Below are 25,681 nucleotides of genomic sequence, written 5' to 3'. Positions count from 1 at the left end.
TGTGCATCGTTCACTGCCTGTCTTCTTATTGATAACCTTGCTACGGAGGTGTGAAGACTTCATCAGGTAGATAGGGAGACGGAGAGATTATAGCACTGTCGTTGATAAGGTAAAGCTCCACAGCTGCCACATTCCTTTCAGGTTCTGAGGATGAGGGAGCTCTTGCTCAAAGCACCACGGAGAAGCTTTATCAATACTGTCTTCTTCGCTTGAATGGATAAAAATGGTAGCTTTCCACGGTGACAGTAAGCCACCAGTGTGTCTCTTCTTATGCCTGGAGCGTTCCCCTGTGGCCAGGAGTCCTTGCTCACGTGAGAGAATACACCAAGACAGAGTGCCCATCTCACTGCTGCCAGCCTGGGATTCAGCATATAGTCGAATCCTTGAAGGTCTCTCCACCCCCTCCAACCTTCCCCCGACCTCCAAAGAACTCTGCTTCCCTGTCGGGCCCACCAGAGCTTGGCAGCTCAGAGAAAGTGACACCACTTTCCCGTCTCTAGCTAACTCTGCTTACCCAGTTCCCAGTATATTAGCCCATCTTCTGTTGCTGTACGGATGTAATGACAGCTGGGTGCTTCAAAGGACAAGAGAGAGTTTAGCTCCTGGCCTTTTCTGCTTGGCCCCTGGCGAGGAGTCTCTGCAGAGCCATATACGGCGGAGAAAAGAAGTGTCCAAGTACAGGTGGGGCCCAGAATAGACGATGATCTCTGCTTAGCAACCATTCTTGCAAGTACTAGGTCTGTGAGGAAGACCCCAGTCCTCTCTTCCTACAGCCCGCTAGGTTCTACCTGTTGTTAATATTGCTGCAGCGCAGTCCATGGAGCAGCCATGGGTCTATGGGCAAAGAGAACCACACCCAAATCACAGCCCCAAGAGATCATGGCTCCGATTGTCTGGTTATTCTGGAATCCTGCTGAGACTCCGGTGACTGGAGGGAATCTACCTACACGAGGCGCCCAGGGGCCTGCCCTTGGGTTCTGCTGATTCTCTCTGTGCATCCATCACCCTGGGCAGGCAGTCATTTCTGGATGCTCCAGTCTTCCAATGGGACTGCTTTAATTTCCATTACTGATAGGCAATTTATTCCTTCTTTTCATATTTCTTCTTTAATTTGACAGAATTGTGGCAGAAGCAGAGAGATAAGTGGGCTCAGACACTTTGAAAAGATGCCCTGAAACTCAGTGTACATTATTGATCAGTGAATGTAAGAGCAATCCCCTGCTTTCTGATAGGTGCCCACTTCCTGCTAATTTGTGGCATTAGAATTGTAGTAGAGCGTTTTGAGCTTGTTAACTCTGGCCTAAGGTGTTAGAAGTTTCTGTCTCTTTCATGATACTTTTCCCAACAATGCAATGTGACAGACACAGCCTCGGGAAAAAAAAATACAAGAATTTTTGATCGCTGATTTTTCTCATCTTTTGAAATCAATATTATTTCAGACTGATAATAGCTTTGAGAGGAAAAGGCGATTTGTCTTTTCAACAGCTTGTGGGTGTTTGGGTAGATTTCTCTAAATGAGGACATCAGGGGCTCCTCTGGAAGTGAGAATCTTGTTACCATCTTAGACAAAAAGAGAGCAGGAAGGAAAACAACCTGTGCCTTTCCTGTCAGCAGTACATCTTATCAGGAGCCTCCAGCACCACACAGCTCCTCCTTCAGATCTGGCGTCTCACTTGGCACACATGACACGGGCCACTGCTCAGGCAGGCCTAGAGCGCTTGTTACTGCGATGCTGTTAGTCCAGCATTTCTACATCCTCCATAGAAGCTTACCATGGTGTCATAAGGCTTCTTTATTCCACCTGCAGCTGGTAAATGGGATAGGTTTCCCTCTGCTGTACCTGGCTAAAAAGCACAGTTCGGTGAGGAGAAGCTCTTCAAGAGTGGGCAGTGCTGGGTCCTTGACTGGTCAGGGCCTTCGGGCTGAAAGGCAGACATAGAGGCTGACAGCTGTCAACTTTGAGCGCTCGAGTCCTCTGGCTTTGGACTTCAGAAGCAGAGACTTGTATCTTTCGATACTCAGGCCTGAGGCACATTGCTCTAGGCTGTGACCAGCGATAGCCCTGGCACTGGACAGCAATGGTCATCCTTGTCTTCTAGCAACAGTGAGAAGTAGCAGCAGACTGCAGCCAACCACAGCAGGCAGTGTCTGCTCGAGTTGCAGACCTTGGGTCCACCAGGCCTTGGGTGTGTGGACCTGCAGCACGAAGGCTCTCAGCTGGCCAGGGTTGCTGCTCTTTATCTGGATGCTCCGGACTCTGAGCCACAGGCAGTGACAAGCACTGAAGCACTCAGGCCTGTTGTGTCTGCGATCTGAAGCCCCCAAGGCTTGGGCGCTCCCTGGTCCTTGGCGGGTGACCAGGACACAGGCAGCCCCTTCTCTGGCTCTTCACAGTCTTGAATCATCCTTCACTGCTGATGTTCTAACTTAAAACTCATTCTTCTCTCCTTCATGTTCTCTCTGCCTCTTCCTAGTTGCTCTCCTCAGCTGCCCTCTCACTGCCGCTATTTTTATCTGAGCTTTGTAGCGTTTTTACATGATTTAATTGACTACTTATGAAAAAATGACTACTCAAACTTCATTTCTTATTGGCATGATAATTAATAGAAATAAACAATAACATTTTCATTTACCTAAATGATAACAATGGAACAATTAATTTTTCTCCTTCCTTCCTTCCTTCTTTCCTTCCTTCCTTCCTTCCTTCCTTCCTTCCTTCCTTCCTTCCTTCCTTCCTTCCTTTCTCCCTTCCTTTTCTTGTTGGTGCCAGTTTGAAACTGGAGCCTTACAGTTGCTTAGCTTATTTGCTTGGCTGGTGCTCTTTCACTTGAGACACACCTCCAGTCCAGGTTTTTGCTGGTTACTGTGGAGAAAGAGTTTCACAGATGTTTCTGTCTAGCAAGAATGTGGACTGCAGTCCTCTGGATCTCAGCCTCCCAAATACCTAGGATTATAGGCATGGGGTACAGGTGCCCAACTCAGTTGATACTTCGGAGTTCATAAGATTTCTTCCAGTTTTCAGTGAGTCAGTTTTGCTATTCATGTGTGCCGCTGGGTGTTCTTAGCCAGAGAAAGTACCTCTTGATCTCAGCTTTGCAGCCAGCGTCTAACTAATATATATATATATATATATATATATATTATCTTATTAGAGTACTCTGCTGACTTACTAAGGCTTTCTTTTCACAAGACGATTTTACCCACTGAAACCCTCCTCCCGGCTTTGGCTTCCAATCTTCCCGTTCTGGATGCAGTCTAACTCTCCTCCTCTGACTTTCAGAAGTTCCTTCTCCCCTTGGGCTTTATTCTTAACCGCTTTGCTTGCATCATTCATTCTAGACACCTTCTAACGTCACCGAATTCTCCAGTTTGTCACTTGCCTGGCTGTCACTGTAGGAATTAAAAATCATAGTTGCAATCTGAGCTTTTCACCTGTGTGGACATTACAGCTGCTGATGGAGAGCTGGTGTGAGGAGTGGGGGTGAGAGGAGTGTGGATCGAGCACCACTTGGTATGGACGCCGAGTGACTCCCGTCCTGGCTACTCCTGTGGGCATATGGAGTCCTTCCACGAGGTCTCACTTCCCAGCCCAGCAGCCGCCTGGCTGCTTCCTAAGCCAGCAATGCGCTCTCCTGTCCACAGGGTGCTGGCATGCGTGCTCTGTGCACCACCCTCGTGGTTGAACACTCTTTTGCTTATTTGTTTTATTTTAGTACGTTCCAGTTTTGGAATTAGACTTAAGTGGTTGTACAGTGGGGTCTCCATCAGCCCCTCAGTCTGTGAGTACAATGCAGCTTAATCTGTGTTCTCTTTGTTTCTCATAACTCCACCCCTCCACGTTCATACGTGTACTAGAATAGGAAGACCTCATGCACCCATCCTCCCTCTCTCTACTTGCCACACCCTCTCCCTGACCTCAGCCCCTCTTGGCCTCACCCCTGTCGGATATAGTTCAGCTTCCTGGTCTGCATTTTGACACTCAGGTGTTAAATTATGCGCTGTTCTGTCTTGTCTTTGCCGAGGATTAGCATTTTCTGAGTGCCCACTGGGAAGCTGGGAGTAAACTAAATATGGATGCTTCAAACTGTGAATAAAACATGACACCAGATGAGAGTAAGCAAAGGGACACACACACACACACACACACACACACACACTCTCTCTCTCTCTCTCTCTCTCTCTCTCTCCCTCTCCCAGCACGTCTGATCACATGGTAAGTTACTCCAATGCCCTGTAACAGTGACTTGAGGAAGCTGAGTGCGTAGGAGAGGGCAGCTCCCTTCATGGAGAGCTGGATGCTGGCTTGGGAGCTTAGGAGGGAAGCGTTCCGAACAGAAGAGACAGCACGTGCAAAGGTCTCCAGGCAGATCGGGGCCTGGGGTGTGATGACACGGGAAGGCCACGTGTGCAGCTGGGTTGAGTGGATGAGAGATGCAAGCAGCCCTTCCTGAAGGCGGAAAGCATGGGAAGGAGCGAGGGCTGGGTTCTGGTTGGGACCGAAGCTGGGGTGTGTGCTATGGATGACTGCTTGCCGCTGTGTGGTACAGCCAGCGGCCAGGGAGGGGACCGCAGTGCATCATGGATGCTGGGGTGTGTGGTCTGGGAAAGACCAGGGAGAGACCCCATTTTGGGTAGAGCTGGGACTGAGGGCCGTGAGTGTGAGGAAGGGGGTCAGCTGAGAGGACCGTAGACGTTGGCTGGAGCGAGCATGCTGACATGGAAGATGTGTTTTTCTCTGTCAGTTTTGTTTTACGAAGATGCCATCCAAACACAAGTATACCATTAGCCATGCTGTTGTTATATTAGAGAATGGTGTGGTCACAAAGGGAGCCAGGGCCAGAGCAGGCTCTCTTCTGCAGGGCTCATGTCTGCAGGGCTGGCTCTACAAGAGCACCGAGACCTGGCACAGGTCACTGCGCTTTCCCGACTGCCCTCTGCCTGCTGGCCAGGTGGAAGTGTGGGCAATCGTGAATCCATGGTTCTTTGATCTCAGAATCCCTGGAGTCTTTCCCAGCTCCTCTTTGCCCTTTGCTTCCTGTTATTGACCCCAGACGACCATCTTGATTCACACAGGACTTACCACTCAGTGCTCATGAGCTCACTAAACAAGTTAGACATGGAAGGTGAGACTGGCTGGAAATAGAAAGGAAAGGAAGGTGAGACACAAAAGACAAAGAGTCTCCATTCTCTCGAGGGTTAGGGCCTGGTCGGCCCCTTGGAGAGGTGGGGGTCTCCAGGCTGGGGTGGTGTGTGGAAAGTTTTCCCTTCCAGGGGCTCTTCCGCCTATTGCATCATCATGGTGCCATCTCAGAGCTCCAGGCTTGGACCCCCTCTCTCTCCCCCCACCCCCAGTCCCTTCATCATTGTGTCAGGAAGCTTCACAGTAATCCATGGCTGACACCATGGTCCAACCACTCTTTTCAAGGAGGCTTTGCTATTCAGCACCCTGGCAAATGGAAAGAAGGCTACCACATTCAGAAGCTCGATTAGATGTGGGAAGAAGGCATCGACGTCTACCTGTGTACAGGTGCTGCCATCCTTTCACCCAGCGAGGCCCTGCTGGCTTGTTTTCCTTCCTGCACTGTGAGTGTGAAGTCTGAAGCTTCCCTGTGACCTCGCTGGGGAACAAAACCTTTTAGTGATGAACGCATTACTTAATGTGGGTTTTCACACATCTGGAAGATTATAACTCTTCACATAATTTACATCTCATTTTCAGAATGTAGCAGCCAATTAAATGGTCTTCACTGTCAGATGCTTCCAGGAAATCGTTAACAGTGACATTTCCACTTGCATTCCACAAGTTTCTGTGAAAATAATTAGACTTCCAAAGTGTTTGCTAATAATATGTGATGTGAGAAAATGACTTTTTTTTTTAGGAAGTTAAACAGTTTTATTCCATGGCTAGCATGGAGAATCATACTCGACTTTTCTTTCAAAGAATTCCTGGACTGATAAAGTTGTCTTTTTTTTTGTGGGCCTTGGGGCTTGAACTCAGCCTGGGCACTATCCCTGAGCCTTTCAGCTCAAGGCTACCGCCCTACCCTTGAGCCAAGCCCCACTTCCCCTTTTCTAGAGGTCTCAGGTCCTTTTGTGCCCAGGCTGGCTTTGAATCTTGATCCTCAGATCTCATCCTCCTGAGTAGCTAGGATTATAGGTGTGAACCACCACGCCTGGCTTAAAGTTGTCTTTTATTTGCAGTTTTGTCTCCTAATTTTAAGTTATCAATACCCTGAAAATTAGTCTGGCTGGAATAAAAAGGAAAGAAATGCTCATTGATTAAAAGGACCCAGGTCTCCTTGATGGCCCCCCAGTCCGGGAGGGAAGGGGACCACAGCTGGGAGAGTTCCAGGCCAGCTGCCAGCTAGCCGTGGAAGGGCTCTGAGCCACTGTTCTGGGCTGCCTGTGTCTGCACACCACCCGGGCACACAGAATCTTGGTGCCGTGAGTCGGGGGACAGCTGCCTGGCCAGGTCTCACCAGGGGCCTTCTCTGTAGGATAACAGTTTCCCAGTTTGGGTCACTTTTCCAAACCGGTGGGAAAGGCCCGACCTCGGCCCTTCACTCGAAGAACTCCTCAGACTCAGCCGAGAACCAGCGCTGTTCACTCTCACCTACTGGAGTCTTGGCGTTTGTTTTAGTAAATAAGAACCAGCACTCGTCTTTCTTTTCTGTTTTGTTTTTTTTGAGGAGAGGAAATAGACATGTCCAGCCCTCGTTTTGACAGAAGCCGCCTTTGACTAGCAGTAAGTTGGTGCCTTCATTTTCAAAATTAAGAAATGTAATCTTTCATACTTGTGTTTGTAATGCGTGTCATGGTGAAATGGCACAACAGTTCAAAGACTGCCTCTTGTTTATTTTGTTTTGTTTGCTTTTGTTTCGGAGCACCTGCCATGAAATGACCTGCAGAGTATGCAGAGCGAGTTTCCTCATGAGAGGAAGGCGGGCTTTCAGGACTTGTGCTGAGCTCCTGCTCTGCCAGCCCTTCTCCTGGGGGCCTGCGATGGAGATGTCAGATCCACCGCTTGGATTTGTGACAAGAGATGGCTCTCCCCGCCACACTCAGTCCTTTCAAGTTCCGTAGTCATTTTTCCACATAAATCCGCCTAGGCTGTTGCCAGGTATTTCCTTTCACTTCTTTTTAGGCTGCATAAGCTTTGTGATAATAGGAATGCATATTAACTGGGTGGGTGAATTGGTTTCAGTGTGGTGTTTCTAAACATGCAGGTATTGAAATTGCATCCATGTTTTCTAGGACTCTTTCATGCTCTCCTCTTCCTGCCCCCTTCCTTAGCCTCTGCCTACACCAACAGCGTCTCTTCTAATTTCATGCCGTTTCCACAGTTGAGAGAAAGTACATGACAGTTGTCTTTCTGAGTCTGACTTACGTTGTTTAACCAAATGTCCTCCAGTTCCATCCAGTCTCTTGTAAATGGCATGGACTGATTCCTGTCTCTCTCTTTATGATCTATATAGCCTATCTACCATATTTACGTAATATGTGTTCACCTCTCAGTGTCCAGGCTCCGAGGTTGACTGTGTGACTTGGCTGTTGTGAGCAGTGCTGTAATAAACCGAGTGTGTGTGAAGATGTCTCTGTTGTAAGCAGATGTCATTTACTTCTTCTTCACACAGCTCTCCACATGAGAGCCTCAACTCTGGACCACACCGGAAACAAAGCAGCTTCCCTCTGCCAGAGGTGGAGGTCGCTGGCCTGTCAGCAGGGCAGAAGAAACTCCCATGGGTGGGTGAAGGCTAGGGCAGTGGTGTTCAAGGCAGGCAGCTATGGAGGAGGCCTCCCCCACCAAAGTGAACCCAGGGTTTGCTTCTGCCAGCATTCGACTGAGCCTGGGCCATGTGCATCCGCCCTCCCTTCCCCCCCTCTGCTGGTTCTGGGGTCCTCCCAGACTTGGTGATACCAAATCAGCTTCTTCTACCATTACAGTGTCTGGCACTGCTCAGGCTGCTCCTGTGAGCGCAGGCTGATGTGGAGTTCTGAGCAGGCACCGTGCCCTGCCTCCTTGTTCGGAACTCCTAACACCTTGATTGCCTTTTCACTCAAGCACCATAGACATTTGGACAATTGTTGTATCTACCTACTTGGCTAGCTACCTACCTAGCTACCTAGCTACCTAGCTGTCTGTCTATAGTGCAATGGTTGTCTAGTTCTCTGGGAATTTTGATAAATGAAAATTTGATTTCAAATATGACTAGAGCGTGATTGTTGAGTTGTAACCAGCCAAATACCTGTTCTTGTGCAAAGGACAGATTCAAAAAGTGCACACACACACACACACACCCACAAATGTGACCTGTAAAACAGAAACTGCTGTTGCATCGTGCAGGTGACATGCAAATTACAGTTATATTGAGATGTCACGGTGCTGGCTTGTATTTTAAGCAAGGGATGGCACCTTGTAGCTTTGCCTTGGGCTCTGTTTCGCCATGTTGCCTGATGGTGATGTTTGGGCACTCAGGGAGGCGCCATGTTCTTTGCCCAGAGCTTCTTGCAGAGAGAGGGGCTGCCTGTGGTGTGGTGGAGGGAGTGACGCTGCCTTTGGGGTTTATACCTAAGGAGGGAGCACCAGGAATGACTGAGGGCTTCTGGCTGACTCCCTGACGCCTCTGTCTCTCCCACCTTCAGCATTCAGTGCTGCTCACCGGCAAGGGACGTGGTTTGCATGGAGCAGGCAGGCCAGGAGCCACAGGCTGCAGGGGCTCCACCCATGCCCGCAACCTGGGAGATGGGAGGCTTCGCTCTGCCCCTTCTCAATCATTGTTTGTTTTCAATTACTCTGTTTTCAGGTCTTTCTATTGGCTGGCTTGGATGTCGATAATTGAAATTTGCTACAAGCTTTAAAGCTGAGACTTTCTTGCCCTGCATTCCTAAATACTTGGATTGGAGTTTTCTGATTTTGCATAGAGATTGTCAAAACATCCACTCTTTATTCAGGATTGCACCGTGCAATTTACAAACATAGTGATTCAAAGCATAAACATCTTCAGAAAGTTGTAGTGGCGTATTTTGTACTTTGTGGGCATACATTTTGTATGTACAGTTTAATCTCCATGCATTCAAAAATCAACATAACCTGTGGAGCCACAATCAGATATAGACCATTTTCCAGGACTTCTTTGAGGTCTCCCTTCCCAGTGAAACACCAGCGCTCCACGTGGGTCTCCCCACAGCCTCCATTGGCCTTTAAAGATGCCTACGTCCCAATCTCAGGATACTCGAGCATGCTGTCTTCCATGGAGAAGATGGAATCAAGGTTCTGCATCAGCTGACCTTCGAGGAGGGATGCTTGATTTTCCGAGTGGGCAGAAAGGCCTTCACACACAGGACTCTGAGGACTTCTCAGTGAAGCCATGTGGGGACGATTCCACTGGTCACTCCTGGGTTTCAAGAAGAAGAAGAAAGCCAAAAGCCAAGGCAGCCTCTGCAGATGAGGAGACGGAAGTGATGCCATTCTGCCCGCGGACCTGCAGACAGCAATCAACCTCGGCCAAATGGGATGCTCAGGCAGGAAAAGCATTTGGGGCTTCTAATCCCCAGAATGAGAGAATAATCTTTTTTTTTTAAGCCACTGAGTTAGTGATCATTGTTCCAGCAACAGCACAAAGGTCTGACATATTAAATCAATCTAATTTTTGCGTTCATATTGAGATACCACTTAAAGCACAATGCACAGCTTATATGCTTCTATGTGCTGTCCCAATGGGGCAAGGTACAGGGACCTGTGTGGTTAATCTCCTGATCGTTTAGTCTCAGAGATAGCCCTTTAATTAGTTTCCAGGTAATCTTGCTCCTCTCCCCAAAGAGAACTTCTGTCACCATGAGCTAGTGAAATTATGTAAGTGGAATCATAAATCACAAGTACATATTCTTTTATAGCTGGCTTCTTAGCATAATGATTCATGCAATATTCTCTTGGTAGATGTGGGGGGTTCCAATTTGGGTTTATAATGAATAAAGCTGTTACCAATATTATTTTATAAGTCAGTTCTTGGTCACCTCTTGTCATTTCTCTTCTATAAGGCATTGTAGTTAGTGAATTTCAGGCCTTGCAATGTCCTCTGGAAGAGACTGCACTATTTTGCAAAATATATGAGAGATCGGCTTGTTTCAAATCTTTGTGAGAGTGTGTGGGGGGAGGGCACTGGCTTTTAGCTTTTTTTTTTTTCCAGTCCTGAGGCTTGAGCTCAGGGCCTGAGCACTGTCCTTGGGTTTTCTCAAGGCTAGAGCCCTACCACTTGGACCACAGCACCACTTCTGGCTTTTTCTATGTATGTGGTACCGAGGAATCGAACCCTGTGCTTTGTGCATGCTAGGCAAGCACTCTACCACTAGGCCAAACGCCCGGCCCACTTTCAGCTTTTTTGTTCAAAGCTAGTGCTCTACCACTTGAGCCACCACTCCACGTCCCATTTTGTTGTTGTTGCTGTTAATAGGAGATAAGAGTTTCATGGACTTTCCTGCCCAGGCTAGCTTGGAACCAGGATTTTCAGATCACAACCTCTTGAGTAGCGAGGATTACAGATGTAAGCCACCAGTACCAGACTTAAACAACTGTTAGTTTAAGTAGTTGTACCAATTCAACAATTCATATTGTGAATCCAATGTATTTTGATCTGTCATCCCTTCCAGTGTTATTCCTCATCTTTCCCAAGCCCATCTGTATCATTCAGTTCTATATTTCAATCTATCCTATAAAATACATCGACTGTGGATCCCTGCACTAACCTGGCCTTCATTTTTGCACCCATCTGCCCTCGCCCCTCTGCCTCCCCACCCCTAACAAGGCATGTTTGGGCAGCTGGTGAGCTGCCAGTTGGCTGCACTAAGGACAGCCATGTGTCCCTGGTGATGGGATGTGGGTGTCACTGAGATTCCAACATCCCTTCCTGCCACGATGAGTGGTTTGAGCAGCCTGTGTTTACCGAAAATTGCTCTTCCAGTCCCTGGCTTCCTTCTATCCTGTGTTTGTTGTTTTGTATGGATAGGTTGTATTACACGACGTACCCTCTCTCCATGCCGAGGTGAGATCCTGACATGTAAGGTGTCGACGTCCCCAAGTGCTCTTCTTATGAACATCTCCTGAAGAGCGTGAGCTGTGGGGTTTGATTTTTTGTTTTGTTTTTGCCATTCCTTGGGCTTGAACTTAGGGCTTGGGCACTGGCCTTGAGCACTTTGGCTCAAGGCTAGCGTACTACCACTTAAGCCACAGTACCACTTCCAGCTTTTTCTGTGTATGTGGCACCAAGGACTCGAACCCAGGGCTTTGTGAATGCTAGGCAAGACTCTACCTCTAGGCCACACTGCCGGCCCCTGAGCTGTGGTTTTGCTGGTTTATCTCTTGCTTCTTTCCCTAGATAGTGCTTTTAAGAATTATTATGAAGATGAAAGATTTCATTTGCATTTATGTTCTGGTCTATAAATCTTCTTGAACCTGCTGGTTTACACAGCAGGTCAAGGATTGTTTTCATTCTCTTGTGTATCTGATTGCCAGAGTAAAAGTTGCCCTAGCAAATGTTTTTTTTTTGTTGTTGTTGTTTGGTTTTGTTTTTGCATTTGCCATCACTTTTTGTTATTGTTGACTTCTTTCTTTTTTTTCTTAATCGAGATTGAGTAATTACATGCATAATCATCTTTTACATTCACACTTATGTGGGTCATCATTGTCATTTACAAAGCTTATGATTAACAAAAAATACAAAGGCCTCAAATTTTACATAGGAAAAATGTTTAACTCTTCGAACATTAATGATAAAATGGTTTCTTTCTGGATATAAATGTGATATTTATACACCAACAGTGGTCTTAAAAAGAAATTCTGGGATTGTTGAATCAAGAATGTACTTTGAAGGCATAACCAATAAAGGAAAAAAGCTACTGGTTTTTCCAAACAAAAAAAATGATTTCTTTCTGCTCAGGTGATAATGTGCATTTCTTTTCTGTTACTTACTTTCAGCTGTTTCTTCTTTCCCTCCAGTTTCTTCCCTCCTCTCACTGTTTATCATCACTTTTAACCTAAAAATAGGTGTTTTAGCTATTCTGTGTTTGTGTAAATGCTAAAAGTGTGCATACCTGATGATGAAGCTCCCGTTTGGACTAGGATTTGACAATTAGTTTGATTACAGTAATAGATTACGGTTGCACTATAATCATGTCAAATGAAAATGTGACTTATAGACTTTCAATAAACATAAAGTTAAAATAAACAAAAATATTTGATAATTTAAAAATAAGAATATTTATGTATGCATGTATAAATGCATATATGCATTTATTTATTTATGCCACTCCTGGGGCTTGAACTCAGAGCTTAGCAGTGTCTTTGAGCTTTTTTTTAATTAAAAGATTTATTAACATTGATTTTTACATCATATTTCAAATGACATGTTTAACAAACAAGTATTCAAGAAGGGAATCTCTATATACAATCACTGGCACTTAGATTTTTAGAACATAATTAAAATTAGGCTAAGGGTTTGTATGTCATAGAAACATTAATTTATGAAGTAAAACATTATGTCTATAGAGTCATAGGTTTTTATGTCTATATAGTTATGTTTATATTTCCATTACCATGTCCATAGCTTTGGGTATGCAGTTATTGAGTCCTCGCTCTTGTACTCTTTGGATTTATAGCCACATATTAAGGATACCATGCGTCTTTTGTTCCTTAGGTCTTGACTTGTCTCACTCAACATGATTCGCTCTAGATTCATCCACTTCGCTGCGAATGCCATTATTTTATCTTGTCTGTTGGCTATGTAGAATTCCATTGTGTATATATACCACATTTTCTGTATCCATTCATCTGCAGTAGGGCATCTGGATTGTTTCCATCCCCTGGCTATTGTGAATAATGCAGAGATGAACATAGCTGAGCAGGTGTCCTTATCATATCCTGGGTTATGATGTTCAGGATAGATGCCCAGAAGTAGTATGGCGGGATCATAGGGAAGGTCTATTTTCAGTTCTTTAAGAAACTTCCACAGTGCTTTCCAGAGTGGTTGAACTTGATGTCTTTGAGCTTTTGAGCCACAGCTCTGCTTGTAGCTTTTTGATGGTTAACCGTAGATGAAGAGTCTCACAGGCTTTCCTGTCCAGGCTGGCTTCAAATATGAGCCTATTGAGTAGGGGGATTAAAGGCGTGAGCTGCTGGGCTTGGCTGGAACACTGCTTTTATAATGTTATTTTCCCAAGCTTTTGTGATGTCATTAAAACATAGAATCTATGTTTATGTGTGAATATTTAACTCAATATGCAAGATAATCAATGATGTGACTTCACCTCCGTCACAAAGGAAAGATTTCCCAAAGATTTCCTTTGCCTTCATGAATTACACATTCAGGTATTATCAGTTACTTGATTCATAAAAAAAATACTAGATTGTATGAAACAAAGCTCATAATACTGATCTAAAACCATGCCATCCAACTGTCTGTTGAGAAGTTTTCTTTGTTAGGAAGCCAGTTTATTAGTAGCCATTTCTTCATTTTTTTTGAATGGGTTCAAAAAAACTTGAAATTGAAAATGGGCCACCTTAATTTAGAGGACAGTCATTTGCTTGAAGGTCAAGCCACTTAGAGGGAAGAGCAATTTCACTCCGGTAGCTGCTGCGCTGGCTTGTCCCCTTCAGGCTTATTAAAATGACTCATTCCTCCCCCGGAGCTCTGTGTGTGTCCTGAGCTCGGCTCTGTGCTCGGCCACAGTGAGGCGTGAAGACTGGCAGACAGTCCATGCTGTGCAGTGGACACCGATGCTCTTAATAATCAGAAGTGGCTTCTCAGACGGTGAGCACTTCCACTGTTTGCTCATTGCTGTTCAAGGCGTTCTGTAATTTGTCCCAGAGAACAGCAACTGGATCTCCGACGTGTTGACAGTGGAGCATGGCGGCGTGCTAGCTGCCACAGCAAGAACAGACAGACGTCCTGGCCATACCATCCTCCTCCTATCTCATGCGCCCTTACCTGTCATTTCCCATGTGTGTCACTAAGGGTGCTCACCGTAGACTGGTGGCGGAATGGGGCTTACAGGCTTAGGTGGAAATGTGACAACATGGGTCACTGCACCCATAGCTGGCAGGTCTCAGCAGATGGTAGGAACTTCCCAGTTACAGCGTCTGCATTCACGGGGGCTGCACGCTGTCCCTGTCGGGAGGGCCGCATGCTTCTCTGAGGCAGTGAGGGTGGGTGCTGCCTGATCCTGTGAGGACAGTGGTGTACAGTGTCACTGTCCCCGCCTTGCTTTGTCCATAGAAGAGTGTCATGGACGAATGTGGGACCAGTATCAATGTCACGGGGAGCCAGAGCAGGGGCGAATCGAGACCTGCCTCTTCCATGTGGACACAGGGGTGGCTACCTACAGAGTCTTGTTGCCACTTCCCTCGTCTCCACCATCACTGTTGTAACGGAAGCGCTGGTCACCAGAGTTGGTTCTCTCATGTGGAAGTCGGATTCCGGTTTGTCTCCGTTCCAGACGCCCCACAGCAGCGGCCCCTGCAGCCAAGTCCCTGCAGCCAGCAGACTGTCCGAAATGGACCAGGCGTTCCAGGTGTGGTCAGCGTGCAGGGGAGAGCACTGTTCTCTGGGTCATAAGGGAGGAAGGCCTCCATAGGGGCTATGAGTGACCTCTGCTGAGGAGGGACAAAAGATGGAAGCAGAAACATTCCTGTGAGGAACAAACAGCTGCTCTGGCTCAGGTCTCACAACCACCACTCCCATTAACTATCCGTCTGTATATCACTTTGACTACCGCGCTTGCACAGCAGGTCTTGCTCTTTGCTTCCTGGCCTCACCGAGGTGGCTGAGCATGGTTGGTTGGCTGTGTACTCACACAGTGATGTCCTGTGGTCACCAGGGGCCCAAAGAAAATGTGGCCTCTAGAGTCATGAGCCAAAACAAACCCCGCCTCTTCCCAGCTGGTTTTATATAGGCATTCATCATAGCTACAAAAAGGTCAACAGACACAGTCTTATGTTTGTATTGTGTTTTGATACTTTACCTAGTCTGAGGATACAACACCCTTGTTATGCTAAAAATATGGTAATACATAAATGTGAGCATACTTTCAATGAAAATCTAATGAGAGAGTTCCCTTATATTGATTCTTGGTTCCAGAAATGCCTTGTGTGGATGTGTAAGTATGTAAGTACTCACAAGTAGGTTTTATCTGTATTACATTTTATAATTTAAGTATAAGAGCATTGCCCTGTGTAAGTGCTTTTTAATCCTCCATCAACAACTCCTACTGAAATGCAGTCTCTGAGCTGCCTGTGTGTGTGTGTGTGTGTGTGTGTGTGTGTGTGTGTGTGTGTCTGTCTACACAGCTTCCTTCTGTGTCTACAGTTATGTATTGGGTGCTTCCCTGTGTGAGGGGATTTGTCCCATCTGCACAGTGTCAAGGCACACAGCACAGGCACAGAAAACCAAAAACTGTGAAGCAATTGAGCGGCCCACGTTTGAAGAGAAATGAGAGTATCGGCAAACACTACGATGTGGACCAGAAACAGCATCTCCACAGATGTCCACCCCAGCGGGACACACAGCTGTGGCTGGGCCAGGTCCAGCGGACTCCATCACAGAGGGGAGCACAGCGTGTCTAGGCTGTATAGAGTCATGGCTGAGGCTAAAAAGGGGAGGAGGGGAGGTTCAGAGGGGCCCACATGGTCCTAGAATGTCGGGTCGGTTTTTACAAAAAGTCATTCTGAGGGAACCACAGTGTCATTTGGTGGGCGCCTGTGGAACAATCAGATACAACGATATTAGCCGATGCTGAACAGACATGAGTCTCCCAGCCCTGAAAAGATGTTCTTAAGAAAAGAATAAAAGGAGCTTTGATGTAGACCAGTGCGTGCAAGGGGCAGTGTGGCAAGGCTGCACGCGGCCTGGTGCAAATCGCTGGGTGGCTGGGCGGCTGCAGTGTGAGGCTAGCTGTGTGACGCCATGAGAGAGGAGCACTGTGGAGGCAGGACAAGAGCCTCTTCTGTCAGGGGCTGCGGGAGGGAGGGACGGAGAGGGAGGGGGATTTCTGGTGGGGAGCAGACGCCATCAGGGAGGGCACTGAAACCTCTCTTTATGATGCTACAATGGAAACCAGTTCGCCACCACGTGTCCAACACCAAGTGTGACCTTCATGCGGACTGTGTCTCTGTGTGGTGTGATGATCAGGGCAAGGCTCCTGGATGTGTAAGCGGTGACCCAGGCGCCCCTGTGCTGAACGGTGCTGGATGAACGGGGAATCTGCATACCTAGAAATCTCACCTGGAAGAGAAAACGGCTCCAAACACTGACATCTCCATGAAACAAACCCCACATGCCACAGAGAAGTCAGGCGGATGAGGATTAGAGAAGGGTGCTTGACCAGGCCCGCCCGGCCCGGAAGCACATCTGCTGCCCTCGGGGACCTGCACTGACCAACAATGTGCAGGGCCCCTAAGACTGAGCCCCTGGCTATGAGACAGATGGCGGGTCTGCCAGAGGACCAGGGACGGGCACCAGGACTGGAGATCCTTTGCTACAGGGGGTCCGGGGGTGTTTCTGAGGGTGCTCTGCGGGCGGTGTCCTTCCTCCAGAAGCCCTGCACCCATCATCCCAAGAAACAATTCTCAAGTCAAAATAGTGAACACACACACACACACACACACACACACACACACACACACACGCACGCGCACGCACACACACACATATACAGACACACACCGATCCCACACTCCCAGCTTCTGCCAGGGGCCAGCACGGAGGTTTTACAGGTTGGTGAATGCAAAGCCTCAAACAGCAACCCCAAGACATAAAAGAATAGAGAGAGAGAGCTACTACCTGAATAGTTAAGATGAACGTTGAGGTTGTTTCCAAATCCATGCCCAGTCAAGCAAATGAAGCATGGGGGCTTTATCTGGGTTGAAAGTGTGTATGAATTTTTATGTATGTGTATTCAACCCAATATGTATGAGCATATACAATATATATATACATACATACATATACACACATACACACACACGTGCACGCTCATCAGCACACACATTCTTAAGCATGCTCAGTTTAAGGTCCTAATTTAAGAAGATGCTACATACTCAAGATCATGAAGCCCCTGTTTGAAAAGTTGAAATGGTGGACAATAACTCACCTGGGTGTGCTCAGATCGCATTTATAAAGTTTGAGATATAAGTAATGGAGAGGAAAATTAGCAGGTGAATCAATACGTGCATCTGTCCTAAAGGTGCCAGCCTGGCTCCTCCAGAAACCGTTTAGGAGGAGACTGAGCTGTGAGGCTGCTTCCCATCCAGCCTCCTTCTTCCTGCCTGCTCCCTCCTTTCTGGCCCCCTCCCTTCCTCCAGGTTCCTGTCCTGCCTCTTGTCTTTCCTTCAGCCATAAGAACAGGTGTGAGTAGCTGCAGGGTGAGAGGATGGGCTTGACCTCCTTGCCTACTTGCACCAGAGAAGCACACGCAGTGCATGATGGTGGTGGGGCAGGGGGGAGCGAGGGGGAGCAGGCCAGGGAGCGGAGCCAGTCTTCGTCTTCTCCCTGCTTCTGCAGCTTGCCCTGCAGTAGCTTTACACTGCCCTGCAGGGGCTTCTGATGCAGTTGCTGAGGCACCAGTCCTCACTCGGTACCTGGGGCAGCTGCATAAGTGCTCGATTTTAAGGCAGTGATTTCTGTGCCTCTATGCACTCCATTTGTCTATTCATGTTTTCATGCCAACAAGAGTCAACAAATCTGGAGCTGGAAACTTTATACAGAGACTCAAGGACGTTGGGGATTCACCAATGCTCAGGGCAGCATTTCCCCAGCATTCTTTGTTAAAATACCCCCTTGGACCATAGTAGACACACAGATAAGTAGGTGGGATCCAGCCAGTGGCCATTTCTCTCTTCCTAAATGTCTGTTGCATACGACCACTCTAACATCTCTGGTTATGAGCACATTTAATCTGGATCTTGTGTGACTAGGGAAATGAAACATTCCAGTGTGTTTATCTCAAATCAATCTTAGCTCCCTGGAGTGGTGGGGACACATCTAGTGTAAGGTTCTTCCCCACTTCTGTTGCCCATTCCGCCCCAGCCGCAGGAGACCCCCCCCCCGCATGGGAGATGAAGATGAAATTGCCGTAGAGAGTGTGTAGGTAAATATTTTGTGTTGGAAATGTGCACAGCTGAGCTACACAATCCAGCCGGGCACCTTAACTGAGCTGCAGAGGTGCCAGCCTGGTGCAATGCAGGCTGGTGATTCAGGAGTTAAGGCCTTGCCAGAGACCCCCTTGGGCCCCAGAGGCACCCAGTAAATACAAATATTCCAGAGAGGGAGAGGGACAGAGTAAGGGCAAAATCATGTAGCGTCCTTGACTGACCTCTGCTCTGGCACTGGTTTGCTTTGTTTCATGGTCAGGCATGATTTATTTTATTCTAGTTGCAACTCTGAGGCCACATTCGACATCTAGCATCTCGGCATCCAGGAGACCAGACAAGGCTGAATAAATCTTTTCTCAACGGCAGTGAGAAGCAAGAAGTAAATAGCAAGGCTATGCAGAGCAACACAGATTTTATTGCAATTGGAATCAGCAACCAATAGCAGTGTGAACGCCTGGTATGGGGGTAGGTGGGGAGGAATTTGACGGGGCTCTCCACTTGGAAACAAAGAAGGAAAAGAAAGGTCACTGGACATGGAGAAGGGCAGTTTTTAGACCTTAGAAAATAAGAATACTGCCTTTTTTCTCTTCACAAACTACTAGACATTTAAACCAAGCCAGCCTCCGAGCTCTGTCACCATGGTACTTTCAAGGCTGGCCTTACTGGTTCTTATCATTGCAGCCACACCCGCTGATGTCATCCACTGAGGCAGCTTTTGAGGTCAATTCTACCCACATTGCCCAGAGGAGGGGCACCTAAAGTGCCTGACAATCCAGCATGAGGGTAGTGTTCAGTGCCCTGCAGCCCTAGAAGCACCAGAGGTGTGGAAGGAAATTCACTAGTGCTTCTTGGATGGTTAGGATGCAGGTCTGCTAGGGAACAGGGCGCATCTAACACGGAAGAGCAGAGAACCAGCAAGGCCAGCCTTAATGTCCCACGGTGACAGAGCTCGGAGGACTGGCTCGGTGCAGGAGATGGGTGAGAGGTGTTCTTACCTTCTGTCGTCTCACAGTTATCGTTAGATGTAGTCATGTGTCCACTGAGTATGTGGATCGTGGGTGTGGGCATGCGTGCATGGTGTACCTGTGTGTGCATATATGAGACTGTGTATGTGCATTGTAAGAACGCATGTGTGTGCATGGGTCAGGATGCAAGAGGAGAGGCGAGTGTGTACTCATGTGCATTTCTGAGGGTGTCCGGTGTTGAGGGATGTGCGTGGTATGGAAAACTCTTAGTTGCTGGTCTGACACGCAGACTGGCTCTGACTGAACTACAGGCACAGCCACAGTCATCACGGAGGGAGTGGCTTTAGGAACAAATAATGCAGTTGGTACTCCATTGTGAGGGGATCTGGCGTCCTGTAACTCTGAATCCCGTCTGGAAAGGCAGGAAATCTCTTGCTTCAGGCAGCTGAGGTGGCTCACCTTGCCTCCTCCCAGCCCCAAAGCTCAAGGGCAAGTTGTGTAAACCATTGCTCGGTCAAACCTCAGGACAGAGGACGTGCTCTCTGGTGACTGTGATTTGCTCTCTGGAAGTCTGAGCTTTCTCAGGAGGACTGGCTTGGCTTGCAGTGGACAACGAGGCATGCTGAGATGCTGGGATACAGAGCTGACAGTGGGTGAGGGGGTTAGGCTGTGGCCATTTGAGGAGCCAGAGCTATAGTTCCGATGTCTGTGCCGAGAGGCAATGTGGGATGCTTCAACGCCCTGCAGAGAAAGCTTTCACCGAGTGAAGGGAAGGGAGTCACATTGCCAGGGTTCTTCCTGTCTGCAAAGATGTGCTGTGGCGGTCAACTTGAAGACCGCCTCTCCCATCATGGCCTTCTCGCCACAGCACTGCCCTGTACCAACTTCATACCAAGAAAACAAGGGCTTGCTTTCACTATGTTGGTTCTCCCTACCCATGAGCTTGGGATGTCTTTCCATTTCCTGGTGTCCTCTTTAATTTCTTTTGTTAGGCTTTTATAGTTTTCATTAAATAATTCCTTTACATACTTGGTTAAGTATATTCCTAAGTATTTTATTCTTTTGGGGGCTATTGTGAATGGGATCGTTTTCTTGATTTGGCCTTCTGTTTGTGTATTGTTGGTGTAGAAGAAGGCTACTGACTTCTGAAGGTTAATTTTGTCTTCGGCGATCAATTCTGACCTCTTCTGAAAAAATGGTTGGCGAAGTTTATTATATTTCTGGTCTACTTTCAAAATCTCATTGGCTTGTTTAAGTCTGTCTGTTTCATTTTGTACTTCATCGATATGTTCAATTACTCCTCGCTGTTCTTTTCCTGAGGTCTCGTTGGCCCCGTCGTGGTTGGAGTTGAGCTCCTTTTTTTTTTTTTACTGACTTTAGCTGCTGGTGCCAACATGGTGCCACTCCATGGTCAGGGGCACGGGGAGGAGGCAAGGAAAGGCAAAGGGGCTGGCGGGCCAGCAGCTGCCCCTCATGCCACATGCGCGGGCACCCGCTCGGTCTGGCCACCTCCTAAGTGGCCATACTACCAAAATTGATATACAAATTCAATGCAATCCCCATCAAAATCCCAAAGACATTCTTTACTAAAATAGAAGACAGAATCCAAAGACCTAGAATAGCCAAAACAATTCTAGGCAAAAAGAGCAATGCAGGAGGTATTGTAATACCAGACTTCAAACTCTACTATAGAGCCATAATAACAAAAACCTCTTGGTATTGGCACAAAAACAGACCAGAAGATCAGTGGAACAGAACAGAAGACCCAGAAATAGACCCATATCTATAGGCAACTTGTATTTGACAAAGGAGCCAAAGATATACAATGGAATAAACACAGACTATTCAATTATTGGTGCTGGCAAAACTGGGCAGCCACATGCAGAAAACTGAAAATTGACCCTCGCCTTTTGCCATGCACAAGCATTAACTCAAAGTGGATCAAAGACCTCAATGTCAGATCTGAAACCTTGAAACTGCTACATGATAGAGTAGGAGAGACACTGGAACTCATGGGCACAGGCAATAGATTCCTGAACAGAATCCCAGGGTCACAACAGATTGGAGAGAGACTCGATAAATGGGACTACCTAAAAATAAAAAGTTTCTGCACAGATAAAAACATAGTTGCAAAAGTAGAGAGACAGCCAACCAACTGGGAAAAGATATTCACCAACAAGACATCTGACAAATGCTTAATATCCAGTATCTACAGGGAACTCAAGAAACTAATCCCCCCAAACCCAACAAACTAATCACTAAATGGGCAAGGGAACTAAAGAGGGACTTATCAAAAGAAGAGATTAAAATGGCAGAAAAGCATATGAGAAAATGTTCATCATCCATGATCATAAAGGAAATGCAAATAAAAACAACCCTAAGATACCACCTTACCCCAACAAGAATGGCCAAGATTTTGAACTCAGACAATGACAGTTACTGGTGGGGTTGTGGAAAAAAAAGGAACCCTACCACACTGCTGGTGGGATTGTAAGCTAGTTCAGCCACTCTGAAAAGCAGTGTGGAGGTTTCTTAAAGAACTGAAAATTGACCTTCCCTACGATCCCGCTATACCACTTCTGGGCATCTATCCTGAACATCATAACCCAGGATATGATAAGGACACCTGCTCAGCTATGTTCATCTCTGCACTATTCACAATAGCCAGGCGATGGAAACAATCCAGATGCCCTACTGCAGATGAATGGATTCAGAAAATGTGGTATATATATATACAACGGAATTCTACATAGCCAACAGACAAGATAAAATAATGGCATTCGCAGGGAAGTGGATGAATCTAGAGCGAATCATGTTGAGTGAGACAAGTCAAGACCAAAGGAACAAAAGGCACATGGTATCCTTAATATGTGGCTATTAGATCCAAATAGTACAAGAGGGAGGACTCAATATTTGCATACCCAATGCTATGGACATGGTAATGGAAATATAAACATAACTATATAGACATAAAAACCTATGACTCTATAGATATAATGTTTTGTTACATAGATTAATATGTATCTAAGACATACAAACCATCAGCCTAATTTTAATTATGTTCTAAAATCTAAGTGCCAGTGATTGTATATAGAGATTCCCTTCTTGAATACTTGTTTGTTAAACATGTCATTTGAAATATGATAAAAATCAATGTTACTAAATTCTTTAATAAAAAAAGAAAGCATGGGCGTGGCCTTTTGCTAATGGCAGCTTCTAGTATCCTCCACCCCTGAGCACGCAGAGGCAGCTATTCCAATGGAGGGCAGGTAGAATGAGGACTGCATCTCTATGAATTCTGGGGGAGAGGAGTCTCTCTTCCAGAATGTATCTTTAAAGACCAAATGATGGAGCCACTTGACCCACATAGACTACCTGGGTCTGGGGCTTGAAGGATGGTGGGAGGAGAACTCAGTCCTATCTTACAGTCTTAGACGCTCACTCTCAGAACTTGGTTTCAGGTCCCTGACTCTGCTGGTTTGGAGCCTTGGATGAAAGGTAGGCATTGAATGGGAGGTCTAGACTGCCCCTCATGTTTTGAGCCTGGCTGGAGTGACCTTGATGATCATGATAGAAACAGCCCGTGACTCAGGAGACCTTTCTGGGCGTTGTGCGAAGCATCCATTTCTTTTTTCTCTTCAAATAGAATTCTTCCCTTGCGCCCTGAAGTCTCAGGATCCTGGATGGTGTTTCTGAAGATGAGGTCACTTACATCTTATCCACCAGCCTGCTGAACGGTTCCTTTGTCAGAAACATGGATACCATGCAAAATTTGTCTGATACTCTTGTTTTTCACTGTCGCTGCTTGCTGAATCAAAGCAGCTGAATTTGAGACCATTTCGATATTATTTCCTTCAAGGATGAATTCATCTTTCTGGGATGACCGACCAAGCAACATCTGTCCTCATCTGAACTCTACACATGCATTTCTTACCCAAGAAGTTTCGGATTTCAACTAGAGACCCATTCTCCTGAATAACGACACTGGCGGGGAAGTGAGCGCACACATACCACATCTTGTAGCAGAAGCCCCGAGTAGCACCCTCGGTCATGTTCTGTGCACCGTGGCCGTTCCTTTGTTTCCCCCACCATTTGTCAACTGGAGCCTCTTCTTTTTCCTTCCAAGGAGACTGAGTTCTACGCTGATGTGGGTGAAACCCTCCTGCAGGTTTCCATGAGACCTTCACGAACAGCGTGTAACCCTTCAGAGGAATGTGGGCCTTTTTCCCAGGGGACAGTGTACTGGCTGAGAACAGTCTTCATCTCACAGTAAATGGGCAAAGCGCAGGAGTACCCATTTGTAAAAGGAAAAGTTAATGAAGACTATCAGAATGAAGGATTAGCGAGATTTCAGAATCCTTGGAAATAAAGTTTGGTTCACCCAACCAGGTCAGAACCTGGACTTTCAGTGTCATTATGGAATTCCCAGGAGCCATGAGGAAATGAAGAACACCGTGGAGGGTGAAACCACAGGTCTCAGAAAACCATTATAATTCAATTCCTTAGCCTTGTAGACTGGTCCTTTGGACTGGAATCTGACAATCTCAAAAAGTCTTGAAGTCCCAAAGCCTGGTCCTGTTCTTCCAACCATGGAGACAGCCCTCTTATAACTGGCCCTTAAAAAGGGTTTGCTGCCATGAATTAACTAAAAGCCGAAAAAAGCCTGACATCTCTGCCTCCATTTGGTATCTGTCATTGTTTTAAAGGGTTCTATCCACAGTCACTTTGCAGTCACCTTGGGTTCCAAAAAAGCTTGGGCTTTCTAACAGTGACTTACAATGACACATGACGAACAGCAGAGCTGATGACCTCTGAGTGGAGATAATTGAAAGCCACCGCCCTGCTGCAGCCTGAAGCTAAAAAGCCATCCCGTGGGGTCCAGATTGTTCCTCTCTGGTGTGAGCAAGGATAATTCTCAGCATCAAGATGTGTTGTGCTTTATTGAAGAATAGCGGTGGCCAACTTCTGGTACCACCATGGCTAGGGACTGGGGAAACATGGCAGCATGGGTTTTGAAGAAGGAACAGACAGACAAACAGATACAGTCTCAGCTGCACACTTGAGTCAAGTCACAGAGCTAAGCATGTTGTACACTGTGTCTCATTTCCCTCCCACACATCCTGCATGTGAAACACACTTTCTATAGTCTCCTTCTCTTCTGTTTTATTAACCAGTGTTAGTGACTACCTCCAGGCAGGCCCCAGGTGGGACTAGAGCTGAACTTGAGGAGCAATTTGCATTTCTCAGAGATGGATTCCATAACCATCACCAGGGTGAGACAACGTATTTTCAGGACTTTATTCCCCCCTCTTTAGGGGCTGGGCTCTTCCTTTCTGAGAAGGGTAAGTCAACACCTAAAATGCTGAGTGCTCTGAGCTTAAGTTCCCTCCTGCGTGGAAGTGCTGAAAGGGACTGAGAATGCATGAAAAAGTAAACTGCCATAAGCGCTGTCCTATGGTCTGGGCTCTGCAAATCTGCCCATGAAGAAGAGAGTGCCTGGCAGGCTAGAGGAAGAGCAGACGCCTCTTCCTTTACTCATGGCTGCTGACTGCATCCTCTCACCAATGGCCTGCACGCTTGCCCAGGCTTGATTCCCGCTCTGATTCTATCCAGAGTCTAAGCCCCAGGAAGTCCTTTCACAGGTTCTGCAGCAGTCTATCTGAAGAATGACACCTTTTCCTTACAGGCCTCAGACTTCAGCTCTGTAGGCCTCTGTAGCAGGCCCTGAAGTTCTGGCAGGCCCAACCTGGCCTCGTGTTCCTCAGTCATGGGATGAAAACCAGCTCCACAGCTATCATCTCTGTCTATGTCTTTCTCCCTTCCAGGCTTCTGAACTATCCAGAACTGACTCAATCAAATCCCCTGCTTTCAGGTCTCACTTCAAAAAATAACTGGCATAGCTGGGTGCTGGTGGCTCCCGCCTGTAATCCTAGCTACTCAGATGGCTGAGATCTGAGGGTTCCATTAGAAGCCAGCCTGGGCAGAAAAGTGCCCATGAGCTTCTCATCTCCAATTAACCATTCAGACACTGGCTATGGTGACTCAAGTGGTAGAGTTCTAGCCTTGAGCACAAAGAGGCTCAAGGACAGAGTTCAGGCCCTGAGTTCACTACTGACACCCCTGTGCCCCCCAAATAAAAACCCAAAACTGGTATGCCTTCTCTTTTGTTGTGGGGACCTTAACTGTTCCAGTATTCTTATCAATAAGTGTAAGTCTAATGATGGGGCTCCATTGAGGGGTCTGATGAAGAGACAGTTTTCTATTGGAGGTGTAACTTCAGCTACAACTGAAGAACAGCAGGACAGACAGGAGAAGATTTGATTTGCATTAGGTGAGAGAGCATGAGGCTCCACGAAGATGAGGGCCACACAACAAAGGGTAAACAGCCCTTTTATTTGCCAGCCCTAGAGACTGAAATTGTGGCCTGAGCACTGTCCTTGGGCTTTCCTCAAGGCTAGAGCTCTACCACTGGGCTCCCCATCCCTTCTGCCAGCAAGGGAGCAACATTAGAATTTGTCCATTGCTGTCATCTTCTGTGAGTCATCCCCCAGAGTGATGAGTGTCACTTGTGAGGCAC

The 25,681-nt window shown here is 46.9% G+C and overlaps 1 pseudogene; it reads right to left on the bottom strand.

Moving 5' to 3' along the window:
- Nucleotides 1-22,819: 22,819 nt before the first annotated feature.
- LOC150064702 (large ribosomal subunit protein uL6 pseudogene) lies at nt 22,820-23,367 on the bottom strand (annotated as a pseudogene).
- Nucleotides 23,368-25,681: the final 2,314 nt, after the last annotated feature.

Source organism: Megascapheus bottae, chromosome 4, assembly GCF_031878675.1.
Source record: "Megascapheus bottae isolate mThoBot1 chromosome 4, mThoBot2.hap1, whole genome shotgun sequence".
Classification (NCBI taxonomy): domain Eukaryota; kingdom Metazoa; phylum Chordata; class Mammalia; order Rodentia; family Geomyidae; genus Megascapheus; species Megascapheus bottae.
Note: the sequence above shows the minus strand (reverse complement) of the source record. Positions and strands in the feature narration are given on the sequence as shown.